Source organism: Muntiacus reevesi, chromosome 5, assembly GCF_963930625.1.
Source record: "Muntiacus reevesi chromosome 5, mMunRee1.1, whole genome shotgun sequence".
Lineage (NCBI taxonomy): Eukaryota > Metazoa > Chordata > Mammalia > Artiodactyla > Cervidae > Muntiacus > Muntiacus reevesi.
The window spans coordinates 15,136,300-15,155,562 of record NC_089253.1 but is presented as its reverse complement, the minus strand read 5'-3'; positions in this window follow the sequence as shown (position 1 = coordinate 15,155,562).

Genomic DNA, 19,263 nt, shown 5'->3' with positions numbered 1-19,263 from the left:
AAAGGCCTGATAGAGCTCGTTCTCGTTGGGTTTCAGGTGAGGGTACCAATGCATCGCCACAAGAGATGTATCCGCGAACCTCGTGGGTACTGAAGGCTTCCCAGGAATTCCTCAGCTATTTACACTGAGTATGCAATGGATTTCCTTGGGAGTGGAAGACCAGCATGCGATGAATGCAGATGAAGTTTTAGAACTGAGGTATCCTCCTCAGCATCACTGGACCAGCAGCAAAGAAGCCCTCCAGAGCTTGCCATCAATCCCAGAAGGGAGCAGGAGGAAGGGTCTCCGGAGAGCGAGTCTAAGCTGAATGTGATTGAACGTTATACCTGATAGACTAGGAAACCATGCCTTATGCTCAGTTTATCTGAAAGTGACCAGATTTAGTTTCTGTCTCAGGTTTGGACAGCTAGGAATCAAAACAACACATTCATGGTAGGAACATAAAGCTACATTTTTACCCTCCATCGATCTTCGTTTGCAAAATTTGGACCTGCTACTTAGAATCTGCCTTTTATGTGATTTTCTGGGAGATCAACAGCCAGAGGGAAAGTTTTAAAAAGGCACAAAAAAGTTCATACAGTCCACAAACATGCCTGCCTTATCCATTATCGTACCTCAGTATCACACACACAGACCACAGAATGCAGGATGGCTGTTGACTTGATATATTCGGGACATATAATTGTTGAAGTGACTAATGATTATGAAGACAATTTAAACAAGATAGACAGTGGAAAGGAATTCTGTTTTCGCCATCCTAGCCTTTTTTAAAACAAATTCACAAGGATGTGGTTTCCAAATTTTGACTTGCGCAGAATAGATTACATTCATAGGTCAGGAAGCCTCCATGCTCTTGCCCTGGAGATCCTTGTCCGGCTGACTGACCACCAGATGGATCTTTAACATTTACTTCTGTGCAGAAGCATGTTGAAACACAGAACGAGAATGAGAAGAAGTTTAGGGAAAAACCTTGACTGTCTTTTATAATAGGAACATAGACATGCTTTGGAAATTCTGGACTCATATACAACTACCTTAAGTTACCAATTATTTGTGAAAAACTTCATAATGTGTGTGTGTGTGTCTTTGCATGTGTGGACAGAACCTCGGCTCCAGCCTGCAGCTTCCTTTGAGGTTTTGCTTCATTCAGTTTTGTATCTGCAGTGCCCAAGAGACTGGTGTATATAGGACAGATTCAGTAAACATTCTATTCAAGTGTATCTACAACACCAGAGTCTTTGGGAATTTTTTTCAAACGAAAAAAAAAAAAAATCTGTTCTGAAAATCTATGCCCAGAATGTGAGAGCACTAACATAATTGAAAAGTTTGCCAGAAGGACTGGGAGAAAGTGTGTATCATAACAGACTTGTCTGTCACAATAAACTTTTACATATTTATATGCATATAAATTTACAAGCATCTCTTTTGCATGACACATTTTATTTTGCATTTTTTGTACATACTATGCAATCCTTTTGTGCCAATAAAATGTCAAAAAAGGCTTTGTCAAGAATTTCTTCTTTCAATAATTATACTACTTACAATATTCAACATAATGCAAGCCTTGAAAGATGGCTAGGATTGTCCTAACCCCTAGAGGATGTGAAGATTCACAGACATCAAGTAACTTTCTTAAGGTACCATCTGAGGAAGACACTTTCCTGGGAACTCTCAGATAACCAATTGTAAAAATGGTTTAAAGATTATCTAAAGAAACTTGAAACTAGAGCCGGCAACAATTGTTCCTCTGTCACAAATGGTATTAGCAAGAGTCACCAATCAGACTAAACTTTTGGGTATGTATATTGATCAGACTCCTAAAACAAAGACATTCTGCACAGAAGGAAGTCAAAATAATTTGGAGAAAAAAATGAAAATAAAAAAACTGGAATGAATTGATTCAAAAAAGAAGATTCCAACTTTGCTGAAGCGAGAAAATTTGAATCCAATTACTACGTAAACAAATCTCATAAAGTCACCCTTTCAATCTGGGTTTTCTGTGACTGGAATACGTGCGTGCACACTCTGTCAAAGGAGAGAAATATCATATGTTCAAATATATTTGCCTTTTCTCTGAGCAGAAACTTTGCCTTCTATGCACTTATCACTTTTTTTCTGTGCCTTTGACACTGCATAAAATATTTGGTTAATACTCCCTCTACAATCTGTTAGGTTCCGCTCTTAACCAGCTACACTACAATATAGTCAACTTTCTGCCAAAACAAATATATTTTTGACACAGACACATGATGATTGGAACCCAGCACAACACTGTTCTGACTTATCTCCCATTGCTGTGTGCCCTTCTGGTCCACCATATTTTAACTCTAGCACATCACTTAATACACCATGTCAAATATGTAGCTATTCATATGTTTCTCTACTGAATTATAAATTCATGGATGGCAGAGATTATTCAAAGAGTTTCTCAAAGTGCCTGAAACTTGGTAGGTGTTCCAGAATATACTGATCAGATCAATGGACAAGAGAAATGATGTTTAAGTTATTTAACATGACACTGAGCGAGGAAACCTGACCACAGGACCCTCAGATGCCCGTATACAAAGATCTCATCAATGGGCTATATCAATAGAGAAGAGACATGAGTTATAGCCAGTGTGAGAACTGGAGTGGGGCAACTCCACCCTCTTAACCTGTTCCCCAGTATCCCTGCTCCAGAAGATGGAGGATATAGTACAAAGAACGGCTTCCTAAAGATACACATCTCTAATTTATGATACATGGTAGAATGGAATTAACAAATATACTTAAGGTTATGTTTAATTGGAAAAATACTCTGGATTATCCAAGTGGGCCTAACTGAGTAACAGCATCACTAACCAAGAACTTTCCCAGGCTGAGAGCAAGAGAGATGTGGCAGGGATGAATGCCAAAGACATTTCAAGTGTTAGAAGAATTAAGATATATAATTGCTGTCTGAGATGTTAAGGTCCCTGTCCAAAAACTAGAAAGAGATCATAAAACTTAAAAGCATCCCAATCTGCAAGGAACAACCTGAATGATCCTGGAAGCAGATTCTCTAGCAACGCCTCTAAGTAAGAGCCCAGCTGGGTCAACAGAGTGATTTTTGAGATCTAGAGGATAGGAAACCATCCAGACTCCAATACATAGAAACTATGAGATAATAAGTTTGTGTTGTTTTAAGCCACTAGGTTTGCAGTGCTTTGTTATTACAATAATGTAAAACTAATAGAGAGGGGCCCCCAAAATGATTTCCACTAAGAAAGATTTATGAACCTAGAGCATCATCATATTGAAGCAAGGAAGGGCATTAAGTGAACAAAAGGAGAAAGACATTCACTCTGAAGATGTATGCACCCCTATTTTAGGTGTCATTGGTTTCAGGGTAGAGGCAGCATCTCTCTTCCTACAATGCTGTTGCTGTTGTTTCATGACTAAGTTATGTCTGAGACTTTTGTGACCTCATGGACTGCAGCCCACCAGGCTTCTCTGTCCATGAGATTTTCCAGGCAAGAATACTGGAGTAGGTTGCCATCTCTTTCTCCACTCTTCCTACATTAGGGAAGCTTATAGGTGAAAAAGACCTTTAAAATTCTCAGTAACATCAGCCTTGAACAGTGGTGTTTGAAAGAGAGCTGTATTTCAGAACATTTGGGACAAAGCAACACCTGTCTTGGGCCATCCTGGCGCTTTCCTCTGATTATAGCTTTTCATGTATTCATTTGATCCACTGGTTCATCAAATCATACACTAGTACTTTTGGTTATCCACTTACCCATTAGTGCCCAGCACTATACTTAGTGGAAGAGATACAGGATAAATGAAAGTAGTCCTAAACCTCAAGAAGCTTAAAAACAAGAAAGAGAAAGATGAACATACATTAAGCAGATAGAAACAGATAATTCTCACATGCAGTGGTCACTACACCAAAGAACACTTGACCTGTAACTAGTAGCAATACTCTATTTTTAATTCTCCATGTCCTGCCATCCTCTTCTGTGGTTGTTGAAATTGCCAACTCCATTCCATCTTATGTTCACCACTAAAAATATAAGATCCATTCAAACAGGGCACCTCTGTTCTGTCCAATTCTATGTAGAGCACTGTTGTTTTTGTCTATCTTCCTTGAGTCTCAGGCTCCTACATTGCTATCCATAATCATAAAGTTCTTTCTCCCCCACCCCTGCAATTATTCACTCAAATCTCTGGGATTATGATTATCATGAGCTATTACACACTGATTACATTACTGTTATATGGTCAAAAGGATTTTGCAGATGATATCAAAGTTAATAGTCAGTAGACTTTAAGTTAATCAGAATAAGATTATTTAGGTGAGTCTGAACTAATCACATAAGCCCTTTAAGGCCAGAAAGTCCTTCTCTGGTTGGTAGCATAAGGGGAATCCAAGAGATTCAAAGCAGAAGACATTCACTTTTGAAGACAGCATGTGACTTTTCCAGTTTGAAAATGGAGTGGGTCATGTGGAAAGGAAACTGGGTGGCCTTGTTCTCTTTGATAAGCATAGACAGAGAGTGACCCCAGCTGACAGTCAACAGGGAAACAGGACCTCAGTCCTACAACCACAAGAAATTGAATTCTCACAACCTGAATGAATTTGAAAAAGAAACTCAAATTTCAGATGTGCGCATTGGATTTCAATCCCATGGTCCTATGAGCAAAAAACTCAGTTGAGCCGGCTCAAACTTCTGTGCTACAGAGCGAGGAGACTATAAATGGGTGTTGTTTTAAATCACTAAGTCTATGGTAATTTGGTTTTCAGTAATAGAAGACAAATAGATTGTTGTAACAAAGTTACATTTTGTACAAAGAGACGACTGCTTCCTCTGTTAATCATCTAATGAGATATGATTAAATAGTTAAGTGGGAAAATAAACTTGTGCTCTCTCTTTGTGGTTTAGAATTTGAAATTCCAGAATGTCTAAAGTGTGTTCTTTGTTTTGGGTGATGCATGGCACCCACTGCATGAAAACTAATCATGCCAGGTGACTTTCAGCCCTACATCTAGACCCAATCATATAGTACTTGCCTTGTAGTAGGTTATACCCAATGTATGTTATCATTAAGATTTTGGACAATCTTGTAATTAGTGTAACAGTATTTCTGAACAATTATAATATAAAAAGGAAAGGTGTCAGGTTTTTTATATGAATGATTTTCTTAGGGTAGCAATTGGATTTGCAATATTCTACTTTGAAAGTTCTGGGAAATTTTAAATAGTAATTATTTTTTTTAAGTACGGTGATTTTAATATTTGCTAAAGTTACTTTTCCTAAATAGCATCTAATGGATTAGATTACATCAAATTGCTGATATTCAACCATCCTGCATACTACAAAAACTTTGAAAAACAGGCTTTAACGTTTTTAATAAGCTTAGTAATAATGGCTGAGAGGTTTTACAGAATAAGATATGTGTAGGTTACTGGACAGTTTATATGTTTTCAGGAAATGAAAATATCTCACATCACTATGCCAGTTGGTAACAGTACTTGACATTCATTAATGAGTTTATTCAACCAATTAATCACTTATTTACTCTAGACTGTCATCAAGCATTTGTTAAGACCTAACAACACACCACAAGTAATCCCAGGTGCTAGTGATACAGAGGTGAGAACCAGAGTGCACACCCCAGAATCTAGTAACAGAGAAAGGCAACTAGCATAGGGTTTACAGGTTCTCGGATGAGAGTAAGCACAGATTCTAGTGAGTAAAAGAGGCATCTCCCCCCACCACCGCAGGCAGGAAGAAAGGAGGGATTTAACTGAAGAAGTAATATATCTTATCCATAAATTCAAGGATAGCTAGATGGTAACCAAGGAGAAAAGGCATTTTGGAGGAAAAAGATAGGAAGTCCCATTCCAGGGGAGTGAGAGCACATGGCATCCTGGGGAGATATGAAAGCATGCAGAGTTCGATGTTTGGTTGCAAAAGTGTCAAGGCTGAAAACATAACCTGGAGTTAAACAGATGCTAACTCAATGCACAACAATGGTACCTTGCTAAGGAGTATGGTTTTTACTTTCTGCGGCTTCATCATTTCTGACCTTTTGAGGCATCATAATTTGAAAGTAATGAAATATCCTGAGTGCCTTCACCATCTCCTAGACAACCTTGGTTTGAAGTAGCCAAATTTATCTTTTAAGCCTCACAACCCAAAACAACTCTTTCTTGACAACCTCATTTTTCCTAGCTGGAGTTGTCTGGCTACTTGACACTAGGGAATCAGACCGTAGTTCAAACCATCAGACAAAGGAGCTCAGTCTGAGCTACTGTTGGAGGCATGAAAGTTTAGTGATAAACATTCCAGCAAGGTTCCAATATCAAACTAACCAAAAGGTTGGGTGACCAACCATGCCAGTCTCCCAGGACTATTTCAGTTCAGCACAGAAATTCTCACATCCAAGAAACCCTTTTCCAGGAAACAGAAAGCCACAGCATACAGATATGGGTGCAAAACGTCAGGGGAAAAGTACAAAACTCATGTGGTAGAATTAACTAGGGAACAAAAAGCAACATATTTGCTAGTGTCAAATAGATATGCATTAGATTATTTTTTCATAGTTATTGTCTCTCTGAGCACTAATGGGAGCCACCCAGATTTAAAATTTGCATTATTGCATTGATGTAAGTATGCAGTTCAAGTGCATTGTAGTCATGAGTTTTAACAGTTCATCTCTGGCTTTACTATAGAATGACTGTTGTGCTTTGGACTGAGACAATGCTAGCTGGATTTTAACACTGTGAATATTTCTGGCATGTTTTCTAAGAGGTCAGGTGATGCAAAGCAAAATGATGACAGTACAAATGCCAACATGACCCACACACCAACAAAGAAAATTAAACAAATGTGTTCTTTTCATGACTGTTTGAAGAACACACACTGGATTAGGGAGGGAAAAGATCTAAATGAAGCATAGCATGCAATATGGAGAAAGAAATAGAGCCATGATATACACAATACACATAATTTTGTAGAGATGTGAATTTCTGAGACTGAATCTCTCATTTGAAATTAGCCAGGCAAGTGTATCTTAAAAAATCAAAAGGGTTTTGTTGTTGGTGGTTATTGTTTATCTCCCCTAAAGACATCGATGCTCAGGAGACAGTAGGATTGTTGAATTAGTTTGGGGACACCACATGAAGGAACATACATTATCTTATTGTTCCCTTGATTGCTCTAAGAAACTTAGTAAAATTATGTTCCCAGATTCACAACTAAATGATCTCATGACAAACAGAAGGGGACCTTTTGATAACAGGTAAGTTGGCTTCTCCCAGAGAAGAGTTGCTTCTGTGAGATTTTACCAGCAATCCATGTTTTCTCTTGAGTGTGATGAGAGGCATAGTGAATCAGAGCAAAAACATGCTTTCAAATTGTGGTGCTGGAGAAGACTTCAGAATCCCTTGGACAGCAAAGACAGTCGATCCTAAAGGAAATCAACCCTGAACATCATCGGAAAGACTGATGCTGAAGCTCCAATACTTATCCACCTGATGCAAAGAGCCGACTCATTGGAAAAGACCCTGATGCTGGGAAAGATTGAAGACAGGAGGAGAAGAGGATGACAAAGGATGAGATGATTGGACATCATCAACTCAATGGACATGAGTTTGAGGAAGCTTCAGGAGTTGCTGATGGGCAGGGAAGCCTGGCGTGCTGCAGTTCATGGGGTCACAAACAGCCAGACACAACTTAGCAACTAAACAACAACTAGTTCTGAAGTAATTTGATTTGAAAAATATAGTTTCAGTTAATTTTTTTGATTTGTATGAAAAGTGTAATGACACTGCAGAAATCATAAAACAAAAGATCATTGAGATCTGGTCCAAACACAAACTAGACTTTCCTCTTCAATCTGCATATTTAAAAAGCTGTACAAAGGTAATTTTTGGCAGTTTCTCTTATGTCTATACACTTCTTACCAAAGAAACTAAAAAGATCTGCTAAATGTCCTGTGCATGATTTATGTATCTGTGTATGATTTATTTATCTGTGAAATGGAGGCATTCATAATGAGAGTTTATGATCACTTCTCAGCCCTCTCCAGATCATGAAGGATCACTTAATGAAATTTTTGACCTTATAGAAATAACAGGAAATAATCTCTACAGACATGTGACTACAAGGTGGCCATTGTTGCGTGCCATAGAAAAGATGTTTAAAGTCTGCTGTTAAAAGTTTTGGATAAGAAGGTTATCCTTCTCTAATATGTGAATAATATATTGAGGATAAAATTGGAGAAAGGATTACAGTAAAACAGAAATGTAACTATCGTTTCTCCACAGCTGTGTGATGGTCTTTAAAGAGGTCAGAAGTAGTTTAGGCAACTATAACCTGACTACCCCCAAGTTACTTAATGTCATATTTAGGCTTCAACAAAATTCATACAGTGAAAAAAAAAGGACTCACATTTCGGAAATAAGAGTGCAACAGAGCTACAAGAAAACAAAAAACAAAAAACAAAAAACCTCACCTAGAAAGGAAAGCCAATTTAAATAATTGTTTCTCAATTTCTTTATGAAAACTATAATTTCTTTGGAATTCAACTGCACTTTCAGAAGTTCAAATTACCTCTGTGCCTAAAATCATTTTCCAAGAAAAAGAGGTTTAACTTGGAATGACATTCAATATACTTCTCAGTATTTAAAAATAATGAATATTTTTTGATGTGGACAGCCTTTATGATGAATGTATACAAAGCAGAAGAACTAACTGATAAACAGATGGTTTATTAGAAAACAAAATTTGAATAGAGGCAGGCTTCATCCTATTAAGCATTGTGTAATCTCGGCAGATATCGTTTCTTTACAAGTTGAAGGTTTGTGGCAACTCTGCATTGATCAAGTCTAGCAACATCATTTTTTCCAATAACACTTGGTTCCACCAAGTCTGTGTGTCACATTTGGTAATTTTCACAGTATTTCAGACTTTTTAATTTAAGATCAAATATCAATTTGATATTACCATCACATCTTTGGTATTACCATAACTGTTTTGTGGTGTCTTGAACCATGAATGTAGAAGACGGCAAACAGGATCAATAAATGTGTGTGCTCTGACTGTTCACTCTCCTCTCTCCCTCTCCTTGGGTCTTCCTATTTCCTGAGACACAGCAATACTGAAATGAGGCCAACTAATAATCCAACAATGGCCTCTAAATATTCAAATGAAAGGAAGAGCCACATGTTTTCCATTTTAAATCAAACGCTACAAAGGATGAAACTTAGTGAAGAGGTGTGTTGAAAGCTGAGATAGACCAAAACTAGTTCTCTTGTACAGTCAATCCAGCTGTAAATGCAAAGAGAGAGTTACTGGGGGAAATTAGAAGTGCTACTCCAGTGAACACAAGAATGCTAAGAAAGTGAAATAGCATCACTGCTATTAGGGATCAAGTTTCAGTGGTCTGGGTAAAAGACTGAACCAGCCACATTTCCTTAAGCCAACGCCTAGTCCAGAGCAAGTCTCTAACTCTGCAATTCCATGAAGGCTAAGGGATGCAGGGAAATTGCATAAGAAGAGTTTGAAGTTAGGAGAAGTTGGTCATGATGTATAAGGAAAGGAGTCATGTACAGAACACAAAAGAGCAAGCTAAAACAAAAAGTGCGGATGTAGAAGCTGCAGCTAGTTATCCAGAAACCTGAGATCATTAACAATTTTAAGTGTAAATGAAAAAGCCTTGTATTGATAAAAGATATCATTTAAGAATTATAGCTGGAGGAGAGAAGTCAATGACTGGCTGCAAAAGATCTCTTATTAGGGGCTAATGCAGTTGGTGATTTTAAATTGAAGCCAGTGCTCATTTACTATTCTGAAAACCCTAAGATCCTTAAGAATTATGCTAAATCTATTCTTCCCATGGTCTATAAACACAAAAATAAAGCTTTGATGACAGCACATTTGTTTACAAGATAGTTTACTAAATATGTTAAATTCACTGTTGAGAATTATTTCTCAGGAAAAGGGTTCCTTTTGATGTATGACTGCTTGTTGAAAATATAGCTGATCACTTGTGAGCCCTGATGGAGATCTACAGTGAGATTAATGACTTCAAGCCTGCTAACACAACATCCATTCTGTAGTTCAGAGATTAGGGAGTAATTTCGACTTTCAAGTCTTATTATTTAAGAAACAAACTTCCTAAGGCTATTGCTGCCACAGGTAGTGATTCCTCTGATGAAACTGGGCCATTTCAACCAAAAATTTTCTTGACAGGATTCACCATTCTAGAAGGGGTTGAGAATATTCTTGATTCATGGGAAGAGGTAAAAATACCAATGTTAAGAGTTTGGAAGAAGTTGGTTCCAACCCTCATGGATGACTTTGAGGGGTTCAAGACTTCAGTGGAGGAAGTAACTGTACATGTGGTGAAAACAGAAAGAGAACTAGAATTAGAAGTGGAACCTGAATATGTGACTGAATCGCTGCAATCTCATGATCAAATTTTAACACCTGAGGAGTTGCTTTATGAAAGCTACTCCTGGTGAAGATACTGTGATGATTATTGAAATGACAAAAAAGGACTTAGAATGTTACATAAATTTGGTTGATAAAGTAGTAGCAGAAGCAGTAGCAGTAGCAGAAGATTGATTCCAATTTTGAAAGATCTACTGTAGATAAAATGCTACCAAACCGCATTGCATACTACAGAGATATTATACATGAGTCAACTGAGGTGGCAAACTTCTTTACTGTCTTATTTAAGAAATTACTACAGCCACCTCAACCATCAACAACCACCACCCTGATCTGTTAGCAATCAAAAATGTCATGACAAAGCCCTTCATCAGCAAAAGGATCACATTTAATTGAAGGTTCGGATGACATTTTTTAGTAATGAAGTATTTTTAGTTACGATATATTTATACTTATTTTTGAAACATAATCTTCTTGCACACTTAATAAACTATAAAAAACATAAACTTTATATGTATTAGGAAACAAAAAATACTGGGACTCAATTTATTGTGATATTTGCTTTACTGGGTCCTCTGGAATCCGTGGCATGCCTGTGCAAAGTGGATGGATACTTCTGGAGACCAGGGAAACAAATTCCTACAAATCAAAAAGTCTACTGTTGTTGGTAAAATTCTGATCACTCATGTCCAAATGCTTTATTCTGAGGATGTTTAGCTTCATATCACTACAATGGAATCATACTATTGTATCACTGTAACATGGCCTTGATAAAAACAGAACTGTACATCAAAGTAAATTTTACATTTGACTGTACTCAGTTTTACCATCATATTAAATGGAAGAAAGTTGTCTTAGCGACTGTGATTGTATAATATTTACTTTTGTGTACTAATATTATTTTTGTGACTGCTATGTTTTTAAGGACTCATATCTATGTACATTTACGTAACTCAAAAATATACAACAATGGGGAGTACAAAATTTGAAACTCCAATACAGAGTGGATAAGAGTTCAAATAAATTGTTGTATCAGAAGACAGAAACATAAAAATAATTTTATGTTTTTCTCATGCACACTATTTGGCTAATTTGTCATACTATTAATTACTACTAATTTCCACTGTTTCAAGTCTACAGCTGTTTTCTTTAACTAATAGTGTTTATGTAATAGAAAGCAATGGTAGCCAAAATTTCAGAAATGAAGACCTTGCTGAGATAAGAAAGTGAAGTCATTCAGTCGTGTCTGACTCTTTGCGACCCCGTGGATTATAGCCCACCAGGCTCCTCCTTCCATGGGATTCTCCAGGCAAGAATACTGGAGTCGGTTGCCATTTCCTTCTCCAGGGGATCTTCCCAACCCAGGGATCGAAGCCAGATCTCCTGTATTGCAGGCAGATGCTTTAACTTCTGAGCTACCAGGGAAGCAGGACCTATCAAAACACAGTGCTTTACTGAGATAAAGAGGTGTTTACTTGGGGTTTGTTAGGACTGTGATCAGGAGAAGACAATGGCAACTCCAGTACTCTTGCCTGGAAACTCCCATGGACGGAGGAACCTGGTAGGCTGCAGTCCATGGGGTAGCTCAGAGTTGGACATGACAAGAGCAACTTCACTTTCACTTTTCACTTTCATGCATTGGAGAAGGCAATGGCAACCCACTCCAGTACTCTTGCCTGGAGAATCTCAGGGATGGGGGAGCCTGGTGTACTGCCATCAATGGAGTCACACAGAGTCAGACATGATTGAAGCGACTTAGCAGCAGCAGGACTGTGGTCTAGGAAACACAGATTCATGAAACTCTTAAGTTATGTTCCTTTGGACTGCAAAATGGAGGGAGATTCTAAAGGCAAAAATTGTAAGACCACATAAATTTTTGCCAGGAATTATGATTGAAGCTGGCAAGAAGTAAGGGTACTTGTTAAGCAAAAATTTCTTGGGGTCCAAAATGGCTACATGATTGCGAGGAGGGAATTTTGAGAGTATAAGGTGGCACCTAGCAGGTGTTGTTCTAAAAGGACTGATGGCATATTTGGGAGGTTATGGTTTGTTACAGCTCAGAAAGTTCAGGTTCTCAGCGGTGCAGAAACATGTCTGAGATCACATCCTCAACGGCCACCTGACTCCAGTGTGAAGGCCTGAACTATGGTTACTCTACTTTGATTTCAAACTATGATCAGTAAATATACAAAATAATATATAATTTGAAATAAATCATGTATATATGCTTTATATGTTAAAGTAATAGCACTCATAAATGTAATAATCATATGTATACTATTACTATTTATTTTTGGTATGATATGACTATATCCTCTATCAGATATCTAAAAATTTGGTCACCCTATAGAAAAATTATTTGTGCAGCATTTTAAACATCAAAATTCCCAAACCCTACATCTAGAGTTTTAGGTCAGAAATAAAGCCTACTGACGGGTACTGTAAAAAGCACCCATGTAATTTTAATACATGACTCAATATGGGAACAATTATAATGTTTTGCTGGAAGTAGGCATTTTCCTCCCCATTTTTATCTCAGATTCAGGAAGTTTGTACTTGAACAAACCAAACGGTGGCCCTACACGTGAAATATGAAAATCTTAACAATTTACATTGGGCTCTTATCCCCTCATTGTCAGAGGGGTTTGCCTTTTTCTTCATCTTCCTGGTGATGAAGAAGTTTGGTGTGATGAAAACACACATGAAGTGAACAGGTTGCAGTGGGGACACGGGAGGCCAGTTGCCCGTGTGTGTATTGAGGTCTAACACTCACTTGCCTGGCATCAACTACTGGATGGATATGAGTTTGAGCAAGCTCCAAGGGTTGGTGACAGACAGGGACACCTGGCGTGCTGCAGTCCAGGGGGTCACAAAGAGTCGGACATGACTGAGTGACTGAACTGAGAGGATTCACTTGCTATAGGGTCATGGGCATGTGAACTTTTGTCAACCTATTTTTCTCAACTATAAAATGTAGATAATGACAGATTACACTCAAAGGATTGCATGGTGCACGCGGTTTTTTAAATATTTCTTAAATATAAACAAAAAAAGAGCAATTTAAATTTGTTTCATTCATTCATAGATCTCAGATTCCAGATGGAAACCCAATGATCAACACAATCAGGAAATAGTTGTCTAGTGGGAAAAGACCTAGACTGAGATACATGGTATAGGAAAACAGAAAATACAGCCATCAGATGGCTTCAAATTTCTCACTTCTTGTTGGACATTGAGCCAAGTGAGCCCTGGCTTCAATCACCTTACACTGGAATTTTAATAACATCCATTTCACATGAATCTTTTGAATCAAAAGAACAAAATATTTGAAAAGAGTCTTAATAAATATTAAAACACTAGGTAAATAGTGGGGCTTCCCAGTGGCACTAGCGGTAAAGAACCCACCTATCAATGCAGGAGACATACCAGTTGTGGGTTGATCCCTGGGTCAGAAAGATCCCCTGGAGGAGGGCATGGCAATCCACTCCAGCACTGTTGCCCAGAGAATTCTGTGGACAGAGGAGCCTGGCTGGCTACAGTCCATAGTGTTGCAAAGAGTGGAACATGACTGAAGCAACTTAGCACGCACACGCCTGTAGGTAAATAGTAGTTATTATCTGTTTCTTTTTGTGAGTTCAAAACTACTGGTTGTAAATATAGCACTGACTTATATGAATTGGAAATAAAATATGTTATAAAGTAGAAAACCTGAGCTGACAAGAAAGTTTTCCTAGAGGTTGAATAGTTATATGAGTTTATTTTTCTCATACAATGCTTGAATTTAGAAGAGAAGAAGAAAAGTGATTCTTGTACTATAGTTGGGCTCGAGAAAGTAGGATGTAAAAAGAAAGAATTCTGTGAATCTCCCAAGGGCTCTGATTTTTTTCTTGCACATTGTAATCCCTGTTTTCCTTCTGTGTTTGATTGATAATGTACATTGTACCTGGCACCACGATAAATATTCCACACTGACTGAACACTAATGAATCGAGATTGTGAACAGGAGCTTAAATTATAGAACCATCATCTAAGCTCATTCAAATTTCTAAACTTGACAGCAAATGCTCACAACTGGGTGAGCAGGAAAATAGTCCAAATTTCACACTACCAGAAGCATAATTAAACTGAAAATCATTTCAGGATATTTCTCCTGAACCTTCCCTGGTCTTGTAGTTACAGAGGTCATGGGAGAGATGGAGGATGGCAGGAAACGGTTTCTTACAAGGGTTGGCAGGCTTATGTGAACCAAATAATCAAAATCCCTAACATTTTTTTGTGAAAAAGCATTTTTTAGCCCTAGAGTTCTTTATATTTTCTCATGAGGAAATCCTCCAAGGGTTTTAGTAAAATCCCAGCTCTGAATCTAGCTGTGGCATGGCTAAAACAGCCCAATCATATTAGAGAAATCCAAAATTCCTCTTTGAGTTCCCTGACATTTACTAAGTGACTGATCTTGTTAAAACTGTCTATACCTCAGTTTTCTCACCTGCAAAATGGAGCATAAATCTCCCCAAGAACATTTTTCCAGGTGCTAAATGAATTAATATAGTGAAAACTATTTTTGTACAATGCTATGCTAGGAAAAAAGTCACTTTTTATAAAAACAAACAAACAAATAAAAAAAACCAAGGTTCTTTTAGAAGCCAACCTTTCACAGATGAGATCAAAGACCACTCAAGTTTTTGCAATTGCTAATTTCTGATGAAGGGGAAGTTTTACGTCTGTGGTAACATTTAGTTCACTCTGCTTCAGAGAAATTGCTACATTGTTTATTGAAGTAAGTAAGCAATGCTGGGTGTGCCTATGTGCACTGCATCTGTACTTTTCACTGAAGCCTAAAATGCATGTGGTTACTTTCAGAATACAGGTGAGAAAACTGAGATTCAGATTTTATGATTTATGCCAGTGCAAATGCAGATAATCCAGAGTAAAGCCAGAATTGAAATCCAAGTCCATCAAATGGTAGCTTGAAGATGTTTTGTCTCTGCTCTTCTCCACTGAAACACTCTGAGAACATCAAAAGGACAAACTACAGAGGAAAATTCAGCAACATTATTTTCAACAAAATAAGGAAACAATGAAATGTCAAATCATAGATTCAAAAATGATAACTTGTCATATGTCGCAAACTTTGGGCCCATATGAGAGGACACCAAGCCCTGGAGGAAGCCTCCCAGTATAGATTTTTATACAAACAGGGGGCAGGATCCTGAAATACTGTCCAATGAGTCTCTGCTAAAGGTGATGAGCGCCAGGGCCATGAACAAGCAAAAGGAAAAGTCAGAACATGGTTGCAGACTCCAAATCCCAACTCAGAGAATCTAGAGATGTAAACACAGAGGACAAACATATAGACCCCAAGGGGGAAAGGAGGACGTGGGATGAATGGGGAGATCGGTATTGATATATATATACTATGGATATTATGTATAAAATAGATATTAATGAGAGCCCACTGTATATATAACTATAGAGTAGGAAATAGCAATCCATTCCAGTATTTTTGCCTGGAAAATTTCATGGACAGAGGAGCCTAGTGGGCTACAGTCCATGGGGTCACAAAGAGTCGAACACAACTGAACATGCATGAAGTGTATAACACAGGGAACTCTGCTCAGAGCTCTGGGGCTGCTGCTGCTGCTAAGTCACTTCAGTCGTGTCCGACTCTGTGCGACCCCATAGACGGCAGCCCACCAGGCTCCCCCTTCCCTGGGATTCTCCAGGCAAGAACACTGGAGTGGGTTGCCATTTCCTTCTCCAATGCATGAAAATGAAAAGTGAAAGTGAAGCCGTTCAGTTATGCCTGACTCCCAGCGACCCCGTAGACTGCAGCCCACCAGACTCCTCCATTCATGGGATTTTCCAGGCAAGAGAACTGGAGTGGGGTGCCATTGCCTTCTCTGGCTCAGAGCTCTATGATGACCTAAATGAGAAGGAAACCCAAAAAAGAGGGGGATACATGTATATGGGTAGCTGATACACTTTGCTGTACGTTGGAAAGCAACTATACGCCAATAAAAAAATAAAAATAAATTTAACTTTGGAAGATTAAAAAAAAGAAAAGGCAAGTCAGGGAGGAAGGGCTAAATGAGAAAAGACAATGCTGAGCCTCTCTGCGGGAACTCGGAAAGGGAGGCACGGCCATCTTAAAGCAGTAGTTCCTCAGGTTGCACAGGGACTTGGTTTACGAGATGAATGTTTGCATTTGGGCCACTGTTTGCTGCTGCTGTCTTCAGGTCACTGCAAGCCTACCCAACCCCTCCTTGTAGAGGACGGCGATTCTAAACGCTGTGACTCTCTAGGCTGGCGGAGCATGGATATATATATCTGAACCACAGAGGGTTTCACTCTCAGTCCCCTCATGATTACATTAGGAGCTTCTTAAAGGCAGAAAAGAGTCCGCAGGACTAGAGCCATGCCCAGGGTCTCACTGGTGTTGAATAAGCACTCATGCATTCATCTATTGAACTAAACCCAAGAGAACGGAACTCTCCATTTTAACTGAGAATTCTGCACGATCAAGCTGAGAGCTTGCAGTGACTACTACATACATTTTTAAGACCTAGTATTAAGAATTTTTCTGACTCGAGGACTTCATGAATTAGTGACCAAGTGAGGACACTTTGCTCTGATTTCATGTGAACGTGGCCTGATCCTTTTACACTGTCACAAGCAGGACTTTTTTTCTCCCTCCTTATTTAAATAATTTTTATTACCAGGAAAGCAAATCAAGTTAGTGGTCTTTGGCCATTAATTGCTTGTTCAAAAGTTATAGATTCCCTGGTGGCTCAGATGGTAAAGCCTCTGTCTACAATGCGGGAAACCAGGGTTCAATTCCTGGGTAGGGAAGATCTCCTGGAGAAGGAAATGGCAACCCACTCTAGTGTTCTTGCCTGGAAAATCCCATGGACGGAGGAGCCTGGTAGGCTATAGTCCATGGGGTCACAAAGAGTCAGACACAACTGAACAACTTCACTTCACTTCAAAAGTTATAAAAATGACCAGAGCCCACATGTACCCTTTGTGGGATTAGCTCTAAGGGAGAAGGGTGAGAACTTATTCTGTGCCTACTCTGTGCCGAGGTCATCTCATTTATTCATTAAAAATAACTTGTGTCGTAGGCCTTATTTTCTCCATTTAACAGACTGAGAAACTCAGATGGAAAATGGCTTGTTCAAGGTCACTTAGTTAGTAAATGGCAGGGTTGGGACTTTACCTTAGGTCACTGAATTGAAAACCTGTGTTCGATTTGGGTCACTGCTTTCCATAATGAGTTATTTCAAAAGCATAAATAGCCTTGAATTAATTAGAATGTGCGATCAAATCAGAAAATAAACATGAAGTGTGCCAATGATGTCTAATCCTCACAGGTCATTTCCCAAAAGAGAGCATAAGTCATGAAATCACTTTAAAGCAGAGATCAATAAAATAGAAATATTCTCCCAAGATTTTAAGTTACAATCATATTAACATTCTCACATGGAGAGGAATCAGTATATCATAAATTGGAGAAGGAATAAAAAGGACAGCAGTGATCTCTATTTAAGTTGTAAAAATTTATGCAGTGTCCATAAATAATGAAATTGCTTAATAAATCTTTATATCCAATTATCTTTCCACATTGTCTTTGACTTCCATTTTTGAGCTGTATTTCATGAAGTGTAAAAGCACTGGACTTCATCAAAAAGGTATCTTAAGCACCAATATTTTCTCGGTCTAGAATCTCAAATGCTGCAAGTAACCTAAGAAGGAAGTATACTAATAATGAAGGGATTTCTCTTTATTAAGTCATTGAATTACCCCAGCAAAATAAAAAATGCATTATGATACTTAGTACTTTTGCCTTAAAATCTAAACTCTAACCATGATAATGGTAAGATGAATTGAAAGGGCATTTCAGCAGAATACCAGATGGCCACCACTCCACTTTGCCATGTTTCTTAAATAATCAGACATCCTAGGCCCACTAACTTCAGAAATTTCTTGCTTATTCACAACCAATTTAATCTGACCTTTGATATGAGTGAATGAACTGTATAACAATATGGAACAATACCAATGAGAACCCACTGGATAGCCCTGGAGTAGGAAATGGCAACCCATCCCAGTATTCTTGCCTGGAAGATTTCATGAACAGAGGAGACTGGTGGGCTACAGTCCATGGATTTGCTTCAGCCAGAAGCCAAGAGAGTTGAAGTTAATTTAGACTATATATCTTTTCTGTTGATAAATTTTTTGTTTCTACATGACATTCTGAGTCATTTGCCCTTCATTTAGCAATTATCTGTTGAATGTCTACCTCATGTCAAGTTCTGGAGAAACAATAAAAACACAACAAGCAAGTTACCTGCTTTCAGTGATCGTACTATTGTAGTGGGCAAATCATTTCCAAATATTGGGTTTCCTAATGATTTTCCGCTTTTCCTACCTACCCTCAACTTAAAAGTTTAAGTTCATTTGGGGTTTTTTGCCCCCTACAGAAGCATATAGCAAGGCTATAAGAAGGAAGTGGTTACATGTACCTTTTCAAAGTCTTACAGCTTAGAGAAGAGTGGAAAGGACCCCATCCTCCCATCTCTGCTTCTACCACTTTGGAATCTGGTGAGCCAGCATTGTCTCTTGCCCAGAGCTTTGTAGTAGCCTTCCATCAAGTAAGGTACTCTTCCTGTTGCTGTAAAGACCATCTTCCATAAACCAGCTCTATAGTCCTTGTAAAAGGCAAGCCATGTCATGCCACACCTTTATTCCAACCCCTCTAGTTTCTTTTCATTGCTCAGTATGAAACCCAAAGAACTTGCTATAGTTTAAAGGCTCTCTCTGAGCTCCCCCACTGCCTTCCTCT